This window comes from Pinus tabuliformis, chromosome 1_1 (assembly GCF_031772625.1).
Source record: "Pinus tabuliformis cultivar Carrire ecotype Pingquan chromosome 1_1, CPIR1, whole genome shotgun sequence".
NCBI lineage: Eukaryota > Viridiplantae > Streptophyta > Pinopsida > Pinales > Pinaceae > Pinus > Pinus tabuliformis.
Genome location: NC_142297.1, coordinates 844,663,644 through 844,681,891, shown reverse-complemented (window position 1 = coordinate 844,681,891; position 18,248 = coordinate 844,663,644).

Below are 18,248 nucleotides of genomic sequence, written 5' to 3'. Positions count from 1 at the left end.
ACATTCATTCAAGTTGAGAAAGTGCGCCCTACCTGGGTGCACTCCTTCGTGTCAAAGACATGTGCCCTATCCAGTTGCATGCATGAGCCAACTTGTTCCATAGGGGCACACTCCTAGAAAATAGGAACCACCTTAACTCCTTCTTAACTAATCCTTTCATGTGACGACAAGTGGCACTCATGCATGAATCGGTTTTGCATGTTAATTTATTTAAATAAACTCATTTAATCATTCTTTCCATAATCATTTCATTTGAGTTGAGTGCACAACTGGGGAATCAAGAAGCTCTTCATCAACCAATGCAACAAGTAAGTTTGCATGCTCAATCTGTTCATTGATTTTCATCATTTCACTTCCAATTCTTGTTTTTCTTGTTGTAAATATCTTTTTTTGCAGTTTTTTTGTTGGTTTTTTCTAAATCTCCATTTTTCATTTTTTAAACCACTATCGCAAGCAAGAAACTCTTCACATTTTTGAAACCCTCCATTTTCCACCATGCATGTGACAACTACTGCAAATCTTTGTAGGCTCTTCTGTTTATCATCTTAGCATCGAATCCTGTTAATTAAACTTCTTTCTAAGCTCTTTATAGGTAGAGCACACTTCCTAAGCTTGAAGCTCCTTCAACCTTGAAAACTACGCCTTGTGTGACCATGTTTTCTTCCTGAGCGCATGGGCACATCACAAAGGCACGCAACCTTTCCCTTCGACCCTTCAGAGTGTGACATTGTGCCCTCTCTATCTTAGAATGCATGAGAACATCACAAAGGAATGAAGCATCACTCAATCAACCCTTCGACATGTGACAAGGCACCCTCCTTTTTCTTAAGCATATAGGTGCACTTGGAAAACCCAAAGCTTGGTTTCCCTCATCCTTCATCCCTTTAGAGTGTGATAGTGTGCCCTCCTTGTCTCCTTAGGCACATGGGCATATGGGGAGGACTTGGAGGACCCTTTTCCCTTTCCTTTGACCCACCAGGTTGCTACAATACACCCTTCTTGTTTTTGACTCTTTCTTGAGTGCATGAGAGCACTACGAAGCCTCGAATGACCATGCATGTCCCATTCGTGCTTTGAAAGTGCACCCTTCCAGTTTGCATGTGTATTTTTGCTTGCATGGAAGTTATTTTTGGTTGTTGTTCATAGTTTTCATGATCTACCATCCATGATGATTCTTTGAATGTGATTTAAAAGTTATGCTACATGGTTTGTTGTTTTAAGTTGATATTGTCGTTATGAGTGTGATTCCACAAATAGGTGCTCATGCTACAAGTGTTACCACTGTGTCGTCATCTATTGGAAACATGTCGCCTCTTAAAGTAGCCTCTAAAGAAATTTCAGAAGCAAGTACTAATTATCATGTATAATTTGCAAAGCCAAATATTCCTATATATGCAAACACTTAGTGTTTCATTGAAAACACTACAGAGGTCACATGGAGCAAGATCTACAACACATTCATGCAGGAGAAGTTTTCTGAGGACTTGAAAGACGTGCATGCATACATCAACATTGAGAAGTAAAGGATGCACAAGATCACATGCATATTCCTAGTCATGCCATGTGCAAAAGCTACTGAATGGATCATCACACACATGAATATCTCTTACCTTTTGCTGCATAGTGAAAGAGGCCACCAACTTGCCACCTATTATGGTGAGGATATGCAAACATAAGATGCTCAAGCCTAATGAATAGGAAAACGAAAACTTCTACACAAGATAAGATACCCTTGACACAAATGATGTTATCAAACAATGGTGTCAAGATCCTACCAAGTTTTTGATCCTGGTGGATGTTGGTGGCCACCCACCTATTCCACTTGGAACCCCAACATTATTTATTTGAATTTTTTGGTTTCCTTAAAAGTAGCACAAGTTACTATTTTTGGTAGTTTTTAGGGTCCTGAAATTTCAGAGGCCATTTTGAGGCCCTAAACAATGTTTAGATCTTTCTAAAAAGGTATTGTACATGTTAAACGGGGATCATATGCCAAAGTTACGCCCCAGGAAGTTGAAGTACCAATTTACCCAAATGGGGCCCATAGTTTGGCACTTCATCTCCTAGGGTTAGGTTTTTGGATGTTTAGAGTTTTCCCTTGTTTCTCAATAATAAATAGGCCTTTGAACCTCATTGGAACACACTTCAGAGGCATGTAGCCACCACATCTCTTCTCAGAGATAAGCTACCATCCTTGAAGCTAGTTTATTTCTATTTTGTATGTAAGCATATTTCAGTTCTTTGTTATTAATGAAATGAAGTTTTATTTTTGCTACATCTTTGTGTGTATGGTTATATCTATAATTTTTTGTGTTCTTGTTTAAATTTGGATCAGTTTCGCCATCGCTCATCAATAGTTTATTCGACAAATATGTTAAGAGACGTAGACTACAAGAAAAAAAATACATTGGTGAGGGTCGACAAATGTCACCATAAGCTCATTGGTGATGGTCAAAAGAGCATACGTCACTAAAAAGTGAATGTCAGCAAAGGTGGCATCACCAAAAGTATAGGTGTTGTGGTGACATTCAAGATCCATCACCAAATAATGATTTATAATTAGGGATAATGACTGTCACCATTTCATACGAGAAATGGTGACAAAGCTTAGCCCCCATCACCAAAAAGTTGAACGTCACTAAAGGTGGTGTCACCAAAAGTATAGGTGTTGTGGTGACATTCAAAGTCTGCCACGAATAATGATTATAGTGATGGATAGTGATCGTCACCATTTCATATGAATGACATTGATTTATTGTGATGGACCTTTATGGTCATAACTATTGATGCATATATATGGCGACATTCTTTTACCATCACAATTTCATATGAACAATGATTTACGGTGATGGATCTTTCAAGGCCATCATTATTGATGCATATACCATCACCATTTCATTTTTTGGTGAGGGTCAAAAAATGTCACCATAAGCTCATTGATGATGGTCAAAAGAGCCTCTGTCACCAAAAACTGATCGTCACTATTTCATATGAATATTAGGGCATGATATTTTTTATATGTGCTGATATTTGTGATATAAGTTTATGATATTTATGCCTTTTTCTAGTTGAAGTACTTGTGCCCTGATTTCGAGCTTTATGCATAAGTTTTTGATATGTTCATTCTATGAAGAAAAAATTTCTTACAGAATGAAACCATTATTGTTTAGATATGGAATTTTTTGATGATGAAAAAGACCAACTTTTATTGTCGTAACTTTCACAAGTTCACCCTCATAAGCTTATCTCTAAATAAGTTGTTTTGCTAGCAAGTTGTTGAAGCTCTGCAGTAGACTTTCCAATGCATTCCTTATATTTTGCAATCTTGGATGTTAAATTATGTACTTGTGCAACCTGTTGATCTCTATCATCTGTAGTTTGTTGAAGATAGGCACGCAGACAATCAATCTCCTCCATAAGTTCTTTTTTCTGCTTTAGAGTTTCTCTGTGCTTATATGAACAGAAGTTCTAGAATGCAATAAATAGCTCTAACAAAGACAACTTGAAGGGAAGCTTTTTATCCATTGTTATACTACCCTTACTAAAGGAGTGTCCTAACAGTGGTATCAATTAAACTCAACATCAAGAATATTAGTGAGTTGTAAAGTCCACACCTTTCATTTGCTGAGCCATAATTGTTTATAAAATTGCTCGAATTGATGATTTATTAGATTTATTGAATACTCTAATACTTTCCACTGCCGAAAATGTGATCACAGTCTACAAAGAAACTCTCATTGATGTTCTACTTCTAACTTGTTTACAAGATTCACATGACAAAATTGAATTTCTCTAGCCCGAGTCATAGATCCAATAAGAATAACTACAACAAGAGTCAACATTTTGAACTAGTCCTTGTTCAAAATGATTCTCTGTTTGAGTTTGAGAAAGATTCCATCAACAATGAGTACAACGAGTAAAACTCTTAGCCAATAGTCAACATCCAAAAAGGATGCTCAGGGAATACAAACTATATAACACATTTCATTTTGTAAAACAAGTTTGTAGTTCATACATAATTACTCATTAATGCATCCTGAAAAACTCTCAATTTTTTATCAATAAGAAACATATAAAAGAGAAAAAACATGAGCTTTATCAAAAGGATTATCAGAAAATATAATTCAGATAATATGATTCTTCTCGCAAAACAAGTTTGAAATCACTCGGACTTCAAACAAGTAAAAGCAAATTTGAAATTTTTAATATTTTTTTGCAAAACATCCCTTAATTGCGATGAGATGTTGATTCTAGAACCATAGCCCCTTCCTATTAAAACTGAATAAAAAATCTTCAGAGAAAAGATTTTCATCTACTTTCACATTTCCAATCTTGTTGAAATTAACATCAACACATCATATTGCTCCCTAGAATTTAACATTACCAAAGACACACTTTGAAATTCATAAGGAACCCAAGATAAGTTCCCATGGCTATGTCCTCATGAAAAAGGGGGAGTAGAAAGAAAACAATTTTATTTTCCCTGAAAACAAGACTACATTCATTCAATGAATCCTTGTCAATGAACCCACCAACATAGTGGATGTTTGAATTCTAGAAGCATATAGGAAAAAAGGAACAATGCATGTTGCAAGAGATAATGTTCAGAAAATACAAACTAGATAACACATTTCATTCTGAAAAGTAAGTTTGGAGTCAACGCATAATTCCTCATCAATGCATCCTGAAAAACTTACAATTTTTAATCAATAAACAGGATATATGGAGAGACAAACCATGAGAATTAATAAAATAATTCCTAGGAAATATAATCCAGATAATATGATTCTTCCGCAAAATAAGTTTGAAATCAATAGAAATTCAAACAAGTCAAAGAAAATTTGAAATTTTTGGAAATAATTTGCAGATGATCCCTTAATTGAGAAAAGATGTTGATTCTAGAACCATGTCCCCTTTCCTACTAAAACTAAATACAAATATTTAGAAAAAAGATGCTCATCTACTTTCACATTTCCAATTCCTAGAAGTTAACATTACCAAAGCAACACTTTGGAATTCAGAAGGAACCCAAGATAAGTTCCCAAGGCTATGTCCTCATGAAAAAGGGGGAATAGAAAGAAAACAATTTTATCTTCCCAAAAAACAGGAATACATTCATTGAATGAATCCTCGTCAATGAACCCACTAACATAGTGGTTGTTTGAATTATGGAAGGAGATAGGAAAAAGGGAACAATGCCCGTTTCAAGAGAGAATGCTCAGAGAATACAAACCAGATAACTGGGCTCTTACTACATTAACATAGGTTTGCAATCATTGGAAAACTAATCATCAATGCATACCATAATGTAAAATTATAATTAGCAATGTCCATGGTCATCTTAAATAGTTCCTAGAATGATTGAAGAATATTGATCTGATTTACCAACTCTTCGGAAAAATAATTTCAATTCAATTTATAAACCTTCACTAATGCTTATAGTAGAAATCAAATAGAGATTGTGCAAAGAAAAAAATATAGACAAAGCATAGCCATCATACAAAATGATGCTCAGGGAATACAAACCAAATAATCAATTTCATTTTGCAAAAGAAGTTTGCAGTCAGCACATAACTCTTCATCAATGGATCTTGTAAAACTCTCATCCAATAGTCAACATACAAACATGATGCTTAAGGAATACAAACCATATAACACATTTCGTTCTGCAAAACAAGCTTACAGTCAGCGCATAATTCCTCATCAATGCATCCTGAAAAACTATCAATTTTTAATCAATAAACTACATATAAAAGAGAGAAACCACAAGCTTTAAAAAAAGAATTCCCAGGAAATATAATCCAGATAATATGATTCTTCCCACAAAATAAGTTTGAAAACACTAGGAGTTTAAATAAGTTAAAAAAAATTGAAGTTATTGGAAAATAATTTGCAAATGACCCCTTACGTTAGAAGAGATGATTCCAGAACCATGGTCCCTACCTACTAAAATTGGAACCTTCAAAGAAACGATGCTCATGTACTTTCACATTTTCAATCCTATAGAAATTAACACCAACACAACATATTTCTCCCTATAATTTAACATTACCAAAACAACACTTTGGAATTTAGAAGGAACCCAAGATAAGTTCCCATGGCTATGTCCTCATTAAAAAGGGGGAATAGAAAGAAAACATTTTTATCTTCCAAGAAAATAGGACTACATTCATTGAATGAATCCTCGTCAATGAACCCACTAACATAGTGGATGTTTGAATTATGGAAGGAGATAGGAAAAAAAGGAACAATGCTTGTTTCAAGAGAGAATGATCAGAGAATACAAACCAGATAATTGGGCTCTTACTACATTAACAGGTTTGCAATCATTGTAAAATTAATCATCAATTCATATCATAATGTAAAATTATAATTAGGAATGTCCATGGTCATCTTAAATAGTTCCCCAAAATACTTGAAGAATAATGATGCTTCAATTTATAAACCTTCACTAATGCATATAGTAGAAATCAAATAGAGATTGTGCAAAGAAGAAAATATGGACAAAGAATATCCATCATACAAAATGATGCCCATGGGATACAAACAAAATAATCAATTTCATTCTGCAAAACAAGTTTGCAATTAGCACATCCCTCTTCAATGGATCCTGTAAAACTCTCAGCCAATAATCAACATACAAAGAGAATGCTCAAGGAATACAAACTAGAAAGTACATTTCATTATGCAAAACAAGTTTGTAGTCAACATATAACTCTTCAATGGATCCTGTAAAAATCTCATCCAACACTCAACATACAAATAGGAAGCCCAGGGAATACAAACCAGATAATACATTTCATTTTCCAAAACAAGTTTGCAGCCAGCTTATAATTCTTCATCACTGCATGCTGAAAAACTATCAATTTCTAATGAATAAACAACATAAAAAATAGAAACCATAAGCTTTGAAAAAGGAATTCCCATAAAATATAATCCATATAATATGATTCTTCCCGCACAACAAGTTTGAAATCACTAGGACTTCAAACAAGTCAAAGAATTTTGAAATTTTTGGAAATAATATGTAGATGATCCCTTAATTAAGAAGAGATGTTGATTCTAGAACCATGGCCCTTGCTTGCTAAAACTGAATAAAAATGTTCATAGAAAATATGATCATCTGCTTTCACATTTCCAATCCTATTGAAATTAACACCAACACAACATATTTCTCCCTAGAATTTAACATTACCAAAGAAGTACTTTGGAATTCAGAAGGAATCAAAAATAAGTTCCAATGGCTATCCTTACAAAAAAAGGGAATAGAAAGAAAATAATTTTATATTCCCAAAAAATGGGACTACATTCATTGAACGAATCCTCATCAATGAACCCACTAACATTGTGGATGTTTGAATTCTAGAAGGAGATAGGAAAAAAGGAACAATGCCCACTGCAAGAGAGAATACTTAGATAATACAAGCCAGATAATTAGGCTCTTACTTCATTTACAAGATTGAAATCACTCGACAATTAATCATCAATGCATACCATAATGTAAAATTACAATTAGGAATATTCATGGCCATCTTAAATAGTTTCCCAGAATGATTGAAGAATACTGATCCGATTGACCAACTCTTTAGTGAAAGTCTTTCGATTCACTTTATAAAACTTCACTAATGCATAGAGTAGAAATCAAATAGAGATTGTGCAAAGAAAAAAATATAGACAAAGCATAGCCTTCATACAAAAGGATGATCAGGGAATACAAACCAAATAATCAATTCCATTCTGCAAAACAAGTTTTCACACTTGGCACATAACTCTTCATCAATGGATCCTGTAAAACTCTCAGCCAATAGTCAACATACAAAAAAGATGCTCAGGGAATACAAACCAGATAACACATTTCATTCTGCAAAAAAGTTTGCAGTCCGCACATAATTCCTCATCAGTGCATCCTGAAAAACTCTTAATTTTTAATCAATAAACAACATATAATAGGGACAAACCATGAGCTTTAACAAAAGAATTCCTAGGAAATATAATCCAGATAATATGATTCTTCTAGCAAAACAAGTTTGAAATCACTAGGAATTCAAACAATCTAGAGAAAATTTGATTTTTTTTCAAATAATTTGCAGATGATACATTAATTGAGAAGAGAAGTTGATTCCAAAACCATGGACCCTGCCTACTAAAACTGAATAAAAATATTCATAGAAAAGATGCTCATCTACTTTCACATTTCCAATCCTATTGAAATTAACACCAACAGAGCATATTTCTTCCTAGAATTTAACATTACAGAGTGGCAATTTGGAATTCAGAAGGTACCCAAGTTCCCATGGTTATGTGTATGAAAAAGAAAGGAGCCACGGGCTTTATGCAGAAGCAAGCAGAAAGGAGACAAAATAGACACTTTTCACACTCTTCTTTAGAAACATTTAAAAGTTAATAAAAAACCATTCATTAATGCATTATAAAACAAGAGAACACCAAACTCAAAATGCCTGTGAACCTGGAACAAACATGGAACATGTTCTTGAGAAAACAACTTTTGTCTTCCTGCAAAACATGCCTACATCCATCTATTGATTTATCACCAATGCATCCAACAACACAACTGAAATGGGAAGGAGATAGAACCAAGGAAATATGCCCATTGCAGAGAATATGGTCAAAGAATACAAACTCAGAAATTGGACTCTTTGTACAAATTAGGTTTACAGTCACTAGAGAAGTAATCATCAATGCACGTTTCATACCTCAATGTAAAATTAAAACTGGGAATGCACACAAACATCTCAAAGAGTTCCAAAGGACACTCAAGGAATATTGATTAGATTGACCACATTTTAGCCAAAATCATTTCATCTCACTGTACACAACTTCACTAATGCACATTGCATACCTCAATGTAAAATTAAAACTAGGAATGCACACAAACATCTCAAAGAGTTCCAAAGAACGCTCGAGGAATATTGATCAGATTGACCACTTTTTAGCCAAAAGGCTTTCAGCTCACTGTACAAAACTTCACTAATGCATATAGTAGAAATCAAATGGTAATCATGCAAATCAAAAAGTACCAGACAAACCATAGCCCTTGTCCAAAAGAATGCTCAGGGAATACAAACCAGATAATCTATATCATTCTGCACAAAATTTTTGTAGTCAGTACATAATTCCTCATCAATGCATTTCATACATGATAAAACTCTAAATTTTTAATAAATGCATACAAAAGAGACATGCTGCAGGATTTAATCAAAAGGATTATTATGGAAAATAATCCATATAACATGACTCTTCCTTTCAAACAATTCTAATGTCACCAAGAAATTCTTCATGAATGATTCATCATAAATTTCAAATCACAGTTACCAACAGACAAAAAAAGAAGTAAATGAGCATTCCCACTAGGAGAAGAAGACTTTCATATGATAAAATACTATTTAATAAGAGAAAATATGTTGCAGGGTACAAGGCAAACAAATTTTGAATTTTTTAAGAACTTCTTGGAACAAAAACAGTTGCAGTCTAACAAAGAGAGTTACAAGGAAATTCCATTCCTTGAATAACCAAAAATGTAAACATATGAGCTTAAGCACTGGTAGGAAGGGAACCTACAAATTTACACTAAAAAGAAAGTACTTTAACAAGAAACACCAATTCCTGCTTATAGAGCTACATTTACTATAGACTGAGGGGAAAATTTCTCATGAAAAATTGTAGCATTATACCAATACTTCACCAGAAATCTAATACTAGATAGCCAAATTGTGTGCTATAAAGATTTTGCAATTCTCATTAGTCATGTTGTTTGTATGTATGCAGACAAAATTTTTATAATAAAAATATATTGATTGATAGAATAAATAAGACACATTTTTTCAGTACTTATTATTATTATTATTATTATTATGTTCATAACATTGCCATCTCCTTAAAAATTGCTTTGTCAAGGGTAAAGAGAAAATTGTCAACGAAAATATTTTGTCTCCAATGATGAATCTTCTTGAATCAATAAAAATTGATGTACCAATTTAGTGTTAATATCTTCTCCTTGAACATTCCAATTTAGAGTAAATAATCCACCACATATATTTGGGCAACCATTTTAAGATAATATTCGTTCATTTATCTCATTAAAACCCTTCTTTGGATTGACTTTTTATTCATAGAACCACTTTTAATGCACTTTGTAAATGATACATAAAGTTTAATTTATTTATGGTTAAATTTCCTCTTTTTGTAAAATAATAATTGTATATATGTCTATGTGAGTGTCTATTGTCTGTGTGTAATTCATAATTTGTGAAAAGGTAAAGGGAAATTCATAAATAATTAATAATAACTTCAGAATAGACATGCCAAAGAGGCTTTGTTACTTTTTGCGTGAAATTCATTGCACACATGTGCAACCAAACTCAACTACAGTTGGGAACGTGGTTGTAGCATGTGCCCAATTACTGGATCTGTAAGAAGGAAAGAGGTACATGATTTTATAATTAAAAGAGGCTATGAGTTGGATTCCACTATAGGAATTCACTTGTAGAAATGTATACCAAATTTGGTAGCATAGATGATGCATGCCATGTCTAACAAAATTTCTAGACGGGATGTTCTTTCATGGGAAACTACGATTATAGGGTATGTGTAGAATGGTCATCCTAAAGAGGCATCAAATCTCTACGAACAAATGCAACAAGTAGGTGTAAAGTCGAAACAAGTCACTATCGTTAGAGTTCTGTTAGCATGTGTTGATTTAGGAGCTCAACAAGAAGGCCAATGGATCCATGATTACATAATGTTTCAAAATGGGAGTTGGACAAGGATTTTTTGTGCCCTATCTGCATGCAGATGATGAAGGATGTGTTCCTCACATGTTACGTCCACAACTTCTGCTACATGTGCATCATGACACATCTCAATAACAAGATAAATTTCCCCTGCTGTGGCCTCTACCTCACCAACAATTAGCTCTTCCCCAATTTTTTGCTAAATAAGATTTTGAAGAAGACATATGCATGTCAAATGGCAAGCACTTCTTCACCGGTAGAACATCTCAAATTATCACTACAATAGGGAGAAGAAGTCTCATTAAAGGAGTTGGATTATCTCTTGACTCTTCTTGTTGAGAAGAAGCGTAAGATGGAACAAGAGGATTAATATGGAGATACTCATAGACTTCTTGCAATGATTGAGGTAGCAGAAGTAGACAAAGTTGAATTAGGTACAAGCTGATCTCCATTATATCAAGGATCTCCAGAGAAGAACATTATTTTGCGGACATGATTGGATATCTCTTCTCAGTCCTAGATTGAATAGGGGAACAAGAAAATCAATGATCTTTCAAAGAAGATTTGACCTAGGTTGAAATATAGGATAGAAATAAGAAATATATCTCACAAATTTAGCTCACTGACCGAATCATTATGCGGGTAGAACCGTGGCTGATGCAGATGTAGCACCAAGAAGATGACTAGGATCATGAACAAAACGATCAAGAGGAAGGCCAACATAGCCTGTAGTATCTCTTGAAGCGCAACTCTTTCCACCAGTATACAAATATCATTTTTTAAGGTCTAAAAAATATCTCATTAATAAACGTTTGGATCTTATTCCCCAATAAAAATTGAAATATCCTTCAATAAAGACCACCTTCTTAGCCAAGAATGCACCAACAAATCAAAAATAGAAGCTGAGTTTTTACATGTTGTTTGTTGAGCGTTCCTTTTTACATGTTGTTGACGGAAGACTCCACTAATAAATGAAACATGCAACAGATCTGGTGAATCTATACTCTGTTCCAACTCGTTCTGCTATAGATCAAAATTTGATTCAAGTATGGAGAGGGTGTTCCATATGAGAGAGGAATTGGAGAAACGAGAAACAAAGACTGGAATTGCCTAGTGCTAGAGAATGATATTCTAGGAAATTACATATGCTTTTAGATGAGCCAAAGGAAACTACATTTGGTCATGCTACAATTGATGATGGAAATAATGTTCACATAATTTTTGTACGGGGTTGCCAAGGTGATGATATGCTAGGGAAATTTCAGCAAAAAAAAGTTGAAATCAAAGCACAAGCTATTTCTTATGGGATGTAAAAGAGAGATAATTTTTGTTACTTTGATTCTAAGGTTTTGCCTACTTTGTTAATACTAACAATCACAAGGAAAAATGAGCCCTTATAGAGTTTGATGATTTACAAGAGTGTTACTTGCAAAAAAGGCAACATTGCAATTACGAAAACAATGTGATCGTGGTTTGTGACAAGAAAGGAATGGGAACAATACTAATAGAGAAGGTTATCATGGAGGTCTCAAGGAATTCCAAACTATTCTCACAACATTTACCCAATACAACCGTTTGCAACCCAATTTCCATTAAGACCTAGTTTCCATTAAATCAAAATTTTTCTTGAATATAAAATCTCAAACTCAAACTCAAACGTCATAAAATTTCGTCGGGTTTTTATGCAAGTGAATAAAGAAAGAGGTAGTCTCACCTTAGCAATTTCTTCGGTACCTTCGAGGGTTTCAATAGCTCGAGAAATGGAAGAAGGATAACTAGGGAAGTTTACAACAAAATATGTGGTGTCTGGTATCAGTCGATGACATGCTTCTGTCCTTAATTACTCCCATATTTGCACCATTCACAACACGCTATGATGCTTAGAACCTTGCATAAACCCTCATCAATTATTGTTGGGCTTGAATTTGGCCTGTAGTCCACTCTTTTTCAAATTCCTTTGAGTTCCATGGGCTCTCAAGAATTCCCACATTCTACATATAACGGTCAAAGATCCACAAAATAACGCTTAGCATGGTAAACGTCCATTTGATTTTAAATAAATTATTTGGATAATTTTCATTTGAAAAGGAGGGTCAATGGTATATGTACATTTTATTTTAAGTAAATTATCTGGGAAATTTTCATTTGAAAAGGAGGGTTGAATCTAGGTGATTGATGTCAGGGGACAATTTATGGAACACGATATAATTGGAACATATATATAACTTTGTTGATGTTAGGGTGCTTTCTTGAACTTCTTGTTTTTTAACCATGGTGGTGAATTAGTGATTCGTTGGACTAATCTGGCCCAGGATCAGATTTAGAGAGAACTGAGATGTCTCGTATTGACCATGAACATAATAAACTCCCTAGGGCTGCCTATTCCTCTAGCCTCATCACAATAGGCTTAAGATGACATTATAGGGAATCAAACACAGGTGGTGAGGGAATTAATAGCCCGCCTCAACCACCCAGTCTACCCTTACTTGACATTGATGTTATCATGCTTTCACATGAATGTTAGATTGTTTTTCCAAGTGCACTCACATTATCATTAATTGGCTCTTCCTCTTTTTAGAATTTGTGTATGTTTTTGTAATTAATTTTGTTATAACATAAGGGATAACCCTTCCAGTTTCATTTGCATTGGGTTTTCAAATATTTTTCATCAATGAACCCTTCGTTAGTTTAAGCTTAAGTATGACATCAATTCTTTCTAATAATTAGTTGATATTTTTTATCATCAATATCCATAATTTTTACACTACTCAAAGCGAGCTAGATAGATGAGATTCATCCTTGTTAAAATATTTTGGAAATAAATGTGTAGATGTTTACCCTATTCAACATTTCAGGTGAACACTCCACCCATCACCAGAGAGTCAAACGTAAATAGATGATACTTTTTCTTTTCCATACTTTATCAAGTTTCATTTATGATATCCTTCCTTTTTGTAGATCCATTTGAGGAATAAATTATTGAATGACAATTTCTCAGTAAAGATTTACCTTCACATTTTTACTAGGTACAAATCATGTTATTGACCAGAAAAAATTAACATTTTCAAGGGAATGATTAATTCTCAATGGTTTTCCAATCACCTGAGTTCTCTCTCTCATCACCCCCTACCTTATTAAGAATAATGAGTCAGTCAAGTGGCAACCTAATATTCATAGAAGCAACAACTATCAATGAGGCATTGAGACTATAATTCATGCCCATGAAATTCAATATATAATGGAGTTCTTTCTTAGGTTTTAAAACCCATATTTTCTTTAAGTATTTCATTTATATTTCTTTTTTTCTTTAAGGAAGATGGATTTATTTTGGGAGGGTTCTATTTCACATATGTTCATGAGGTGAGTCAATCCATGGAAAATGCCTCTCCAAAGGCATGTTAAGCACCTTACCTTCTAAATAAGTCTCATCTCATGTTCCCTCAAAAGAAATGCAAGAGGCCCCTCCCTATATATTTCTTTCCACTTTAAAGTGAATAAGTGCATTGAAGCTCCTTAATTGTCACTCATTATAGCATAACATAAAAAGTCAAATGAGTCAATTGGATTTATCTCAGGTGGTTGGGCAGAATGGTTATTATCTCCCACACCAAGGTTCAATTCCTTACAAGTGACATGATGATGAGAAATATTGTTGTAATGTGTAGGTGCCTATGAATATTGTGGTATTGACCCTCACACTCACCCTTGGGCTAAGAAAGAGGATAATTTCCCTTGAAAAATAAATAAGTCAAATGAAAGGAAGAAACCATGGAAACTTGAGTTGATGGGTAGAAACGAATGAAATTTTGTTTATTGTGAGAGAGAAATTTGGTGGACCAAAGACAAAAGACACACTTCTATTCTCTTGACTAACCATTTCAAGAGGGGGAGGAACCATGTAGGATATGTTGTTTCGACTTCTTGAATTGGCATGCACTTTTCTTTCTTTCTAGATGATGGCCATTATCTAGTAATTATGTGCATTGGGATAATTAGAGTATCATAATATCATAAATAAAAGAGATAAATAATTGAATTTATGCTTTCCTTTTTTCATTAACACTTGACTTGTTCATTAGCACACTAACACAATAATGCAAAAAATAAAAGAAGAAAATGACCAAAAGAGTAACAAGTAGCTTTATTGTGAAGGTGAATCAAAACCAAGCATAAAAGGCATGCAATAAAGTAAGCCCTCTCTTTCTTCAAAGGTTAGTTATCTTTCCTCATGCCTTTGGAATGGAAAATAAGGCTTCATTACTTCTTGTTGCATCTAAGAGAGATACTTTACCTCTACATGCACATGAGCATAAGTTGAGTTGGCAAGGTCAGATTTAACTAAGCTCCTTAAGGTCAATGGGTGTTGATCCCATATTTGTGCTACATGGCTATGACAATTTTAGAGTCGTTATCGAGGAGATTACATAAAATCATGATTACATATATAAAGATCATATAAGTCACTAACATACCTTGAGGTAAATGGGTTGTTAGTCTAAGGCTTTATAAGTATTTGACTAAGTAATGGCATTACCTTAGTTAGAAGGTATGGTTCTCCTTATTTCTTCACACCCCCCCCCCCCGCCTACTTCAAATGTTATACCAAATAAGAAAGCATCGACACCCTTATTCTTGTGAAAATGAGAAGAAACAAGACTTGACTAGATTGACCTCTCCTCCTTACTTCTTGAAGCATTCACTCACCTTACTGAAATGGTTAGATGATAGTTTAGTTTCTCCTTTCATAATACTCACACTCTCATGAGGGTGGAGAGGAACTCCATGTTTTCTCCCTGGCATAAAATGTACTTTAATGGGCTCTATCTAATGATACGTTCCTATATTGATCCCTTTTGTGTGTGAATTAGGTGCTCTCTACTTTCTCATGGTTAATGAAGAATATGAGTGAGAAGACTCAAAGCCCTTGTTAAAGTGAAGCGACTAAGTGATGAAGATAAATAGAATGGTGTTTGGTGATGGGAAGGGCATATTCAAGTTCAAGAGCTACATTGGAGGTTCACTTGCGACTTCTTTCTTAATCCAAGGTTCATTTTTCATATTGTTTGAGATTGGGGTGTTTATCATTCCACTACATGGTTTTATTGTCTCATAACATAGGTGTGATTAGCTCCATAATCTATACATGAGTGTTTTTATGGGCAATATGATAGTATGGTTGTCAATAGTAGGGTTGCGTATGTTGCCCTTGATTATTATGGGTAGGGGATTGCAAATACAGAGTGGAGGCTTTTCAAAGAAAAATAAAGTTGTTGTGAATATAAAAAGTTCATAAAAAAAGAAGGGAAACTATTTAATTAAGTCAACATTTCATATCAATTTAGAATTTTATATATGTTGAAGGTTGAAATTTGATCATTGATATTTCTATGTTATTTTTTTCCATCAAATACATGTATCCTAAGGAAACCCACCATGCAAATCCCCTCATTCTAAAGATGGTACCCTAGAGAAAATGGATTCTTTGTGGCTCAAGTCTAATACAACAATATACTTATTAAGGGCTCAACATGTCACTTGTTAGAAATTATCCTAGGTGAGAAGGAAGACACTTCTCTCAACCAGACAGATGAGAGCCAACTGACTAATATTGCTCTATTTCAACTATCAAACCATAACTTGATGAGCTTTATGTCAATCACTAAACCGCACTTCCACATATCCAAGAAAGAAATTGAATATACAAGAGAATTTGGAAAAATATACTAAAATGTTGTGCCAAAAAAATAACACGAAGTTGTAAATTATATGTATTAATGCGATGAATGTTAGCCTTGGGCACACAAACTAAAAGCATACCATGTTATTTATGGAGGGACGAAGGGGATAAGGAAACCATAGCTATTATAGGAGAAGATGTGTAGTTAGTTGACTCTAAAGATGATCCTACTGAAAGTCAACATATCTTTGATTACTATTTCCATGTGTTTCGTAAACCCAAAAAATTAAACTAGAAAGGAATGCAATGAAATTATAGATAATAAAAAATCTTTGTATATAGGATATTTAACCAAGAAATGTGAAAATGAAATCAATCAAGCTAAAAATGGGGGGATGTTTTCCCGAATTTCTATATAAATTTATATGTCTTTGTGTTGGAGCTTCTATCTTTGCCATGAAACCAATCCAAACAAGCACCTTAGTTTTGGGATAATGACTCCTAGATGAACGAGCCACCATATCAAAGCATAGAGCTACTACCATAATTCCAAGGAGATATTCCTTGTATGCATAGCAAGGTTTTGAATGCATGCATCAAGTGGTAGAGGGAATATACTGCCATTTCCCTCACCCACCACATACCATTGAAACTCCAATATCATCCATGATTGTCACCCACCATGGGAAAATGAAGGTCGTGTCATTAAAAGGATTCATATTTTTATATTTTTATCCTTGTGAATTTGACCTTGTTTTATTGTGATTTGAAAGCCCTACTTGTGAAAATTTCATCAGGGGAGAAATGATCTCATCATGGGCCCTTGATTTAGTGAAATATGGAGGAGTTGAATGGAGAGGTTTGAATCTAGGTAGTCTAACTAGTGTCGGTCCTACTATATAGGCACCTATAGCCAAAGGACATAGCATTGCCCCTAAGAAGACTGGAAAGGTGATCAAAAAGTGAGATTAAGAGAGATAAGGATGTATTAAGAGACAAGGAGGTATTAAGAGAAGGTATTGGGAAATAATTGCAAGTGTTGAAATTTTTCCTTTGTCAAAAATTACAAGCTTAAGTAGATTATTTGCCTTGTCATTTTTCCCTTAATTTTCTTGATTTTTTCTTGTGCCATTTTCCTAACCTTATACAACTTCTTGAGGATTGCAAATCACAATGATTTTTTTTTATTAGGTTGAATTTGTAATAAACCCCACCTTAACTATACCAATAACTAGGGCAGTTACTATGTTAACCTGATTCTCAAGGTTCAGTTATGAGAATGGGGTAAAATACTTTTTTTTTTTGCGTATATATAAATTTACATGCATATTCCGGGTGAAACCTTGGCAGCACTATAAATAACTTTGGAAGTTGGGATTGATGCCTTAGGGTTTTCTTAAGACTTAGACAAAACTTATTTCAAGTGGTCTAATCTAGGTTTTTATGGTTTATTGGAATTCATACATACTCCATTATGATGTGTATTTGCATTGTAAGGGTGGTGCAAGTTAGTGATGAAAGGCAGGTTGTTTCTCCAATGTGGAAAACCACCTCTAAGTTTTTGACCAAGTTTCTTAATTATATAAATTCCTAACCCTAATCAACATTATTTTAAATCATAGACTAACCTTAGCTTCCATGAATGGGTCAACTATAAGATTTTGGGGTATGTTATACACCATAAAAACATGAACTAAATGTTAATGCCTCAGACTTGATCATTGGTAGTTTCATGGATCATGAGAAACTTGTTGGCCCTAGTTTTTGTATGCATTTCATATAAAATATAGCCTAATTTTATAGTTACACAAATGGATGAA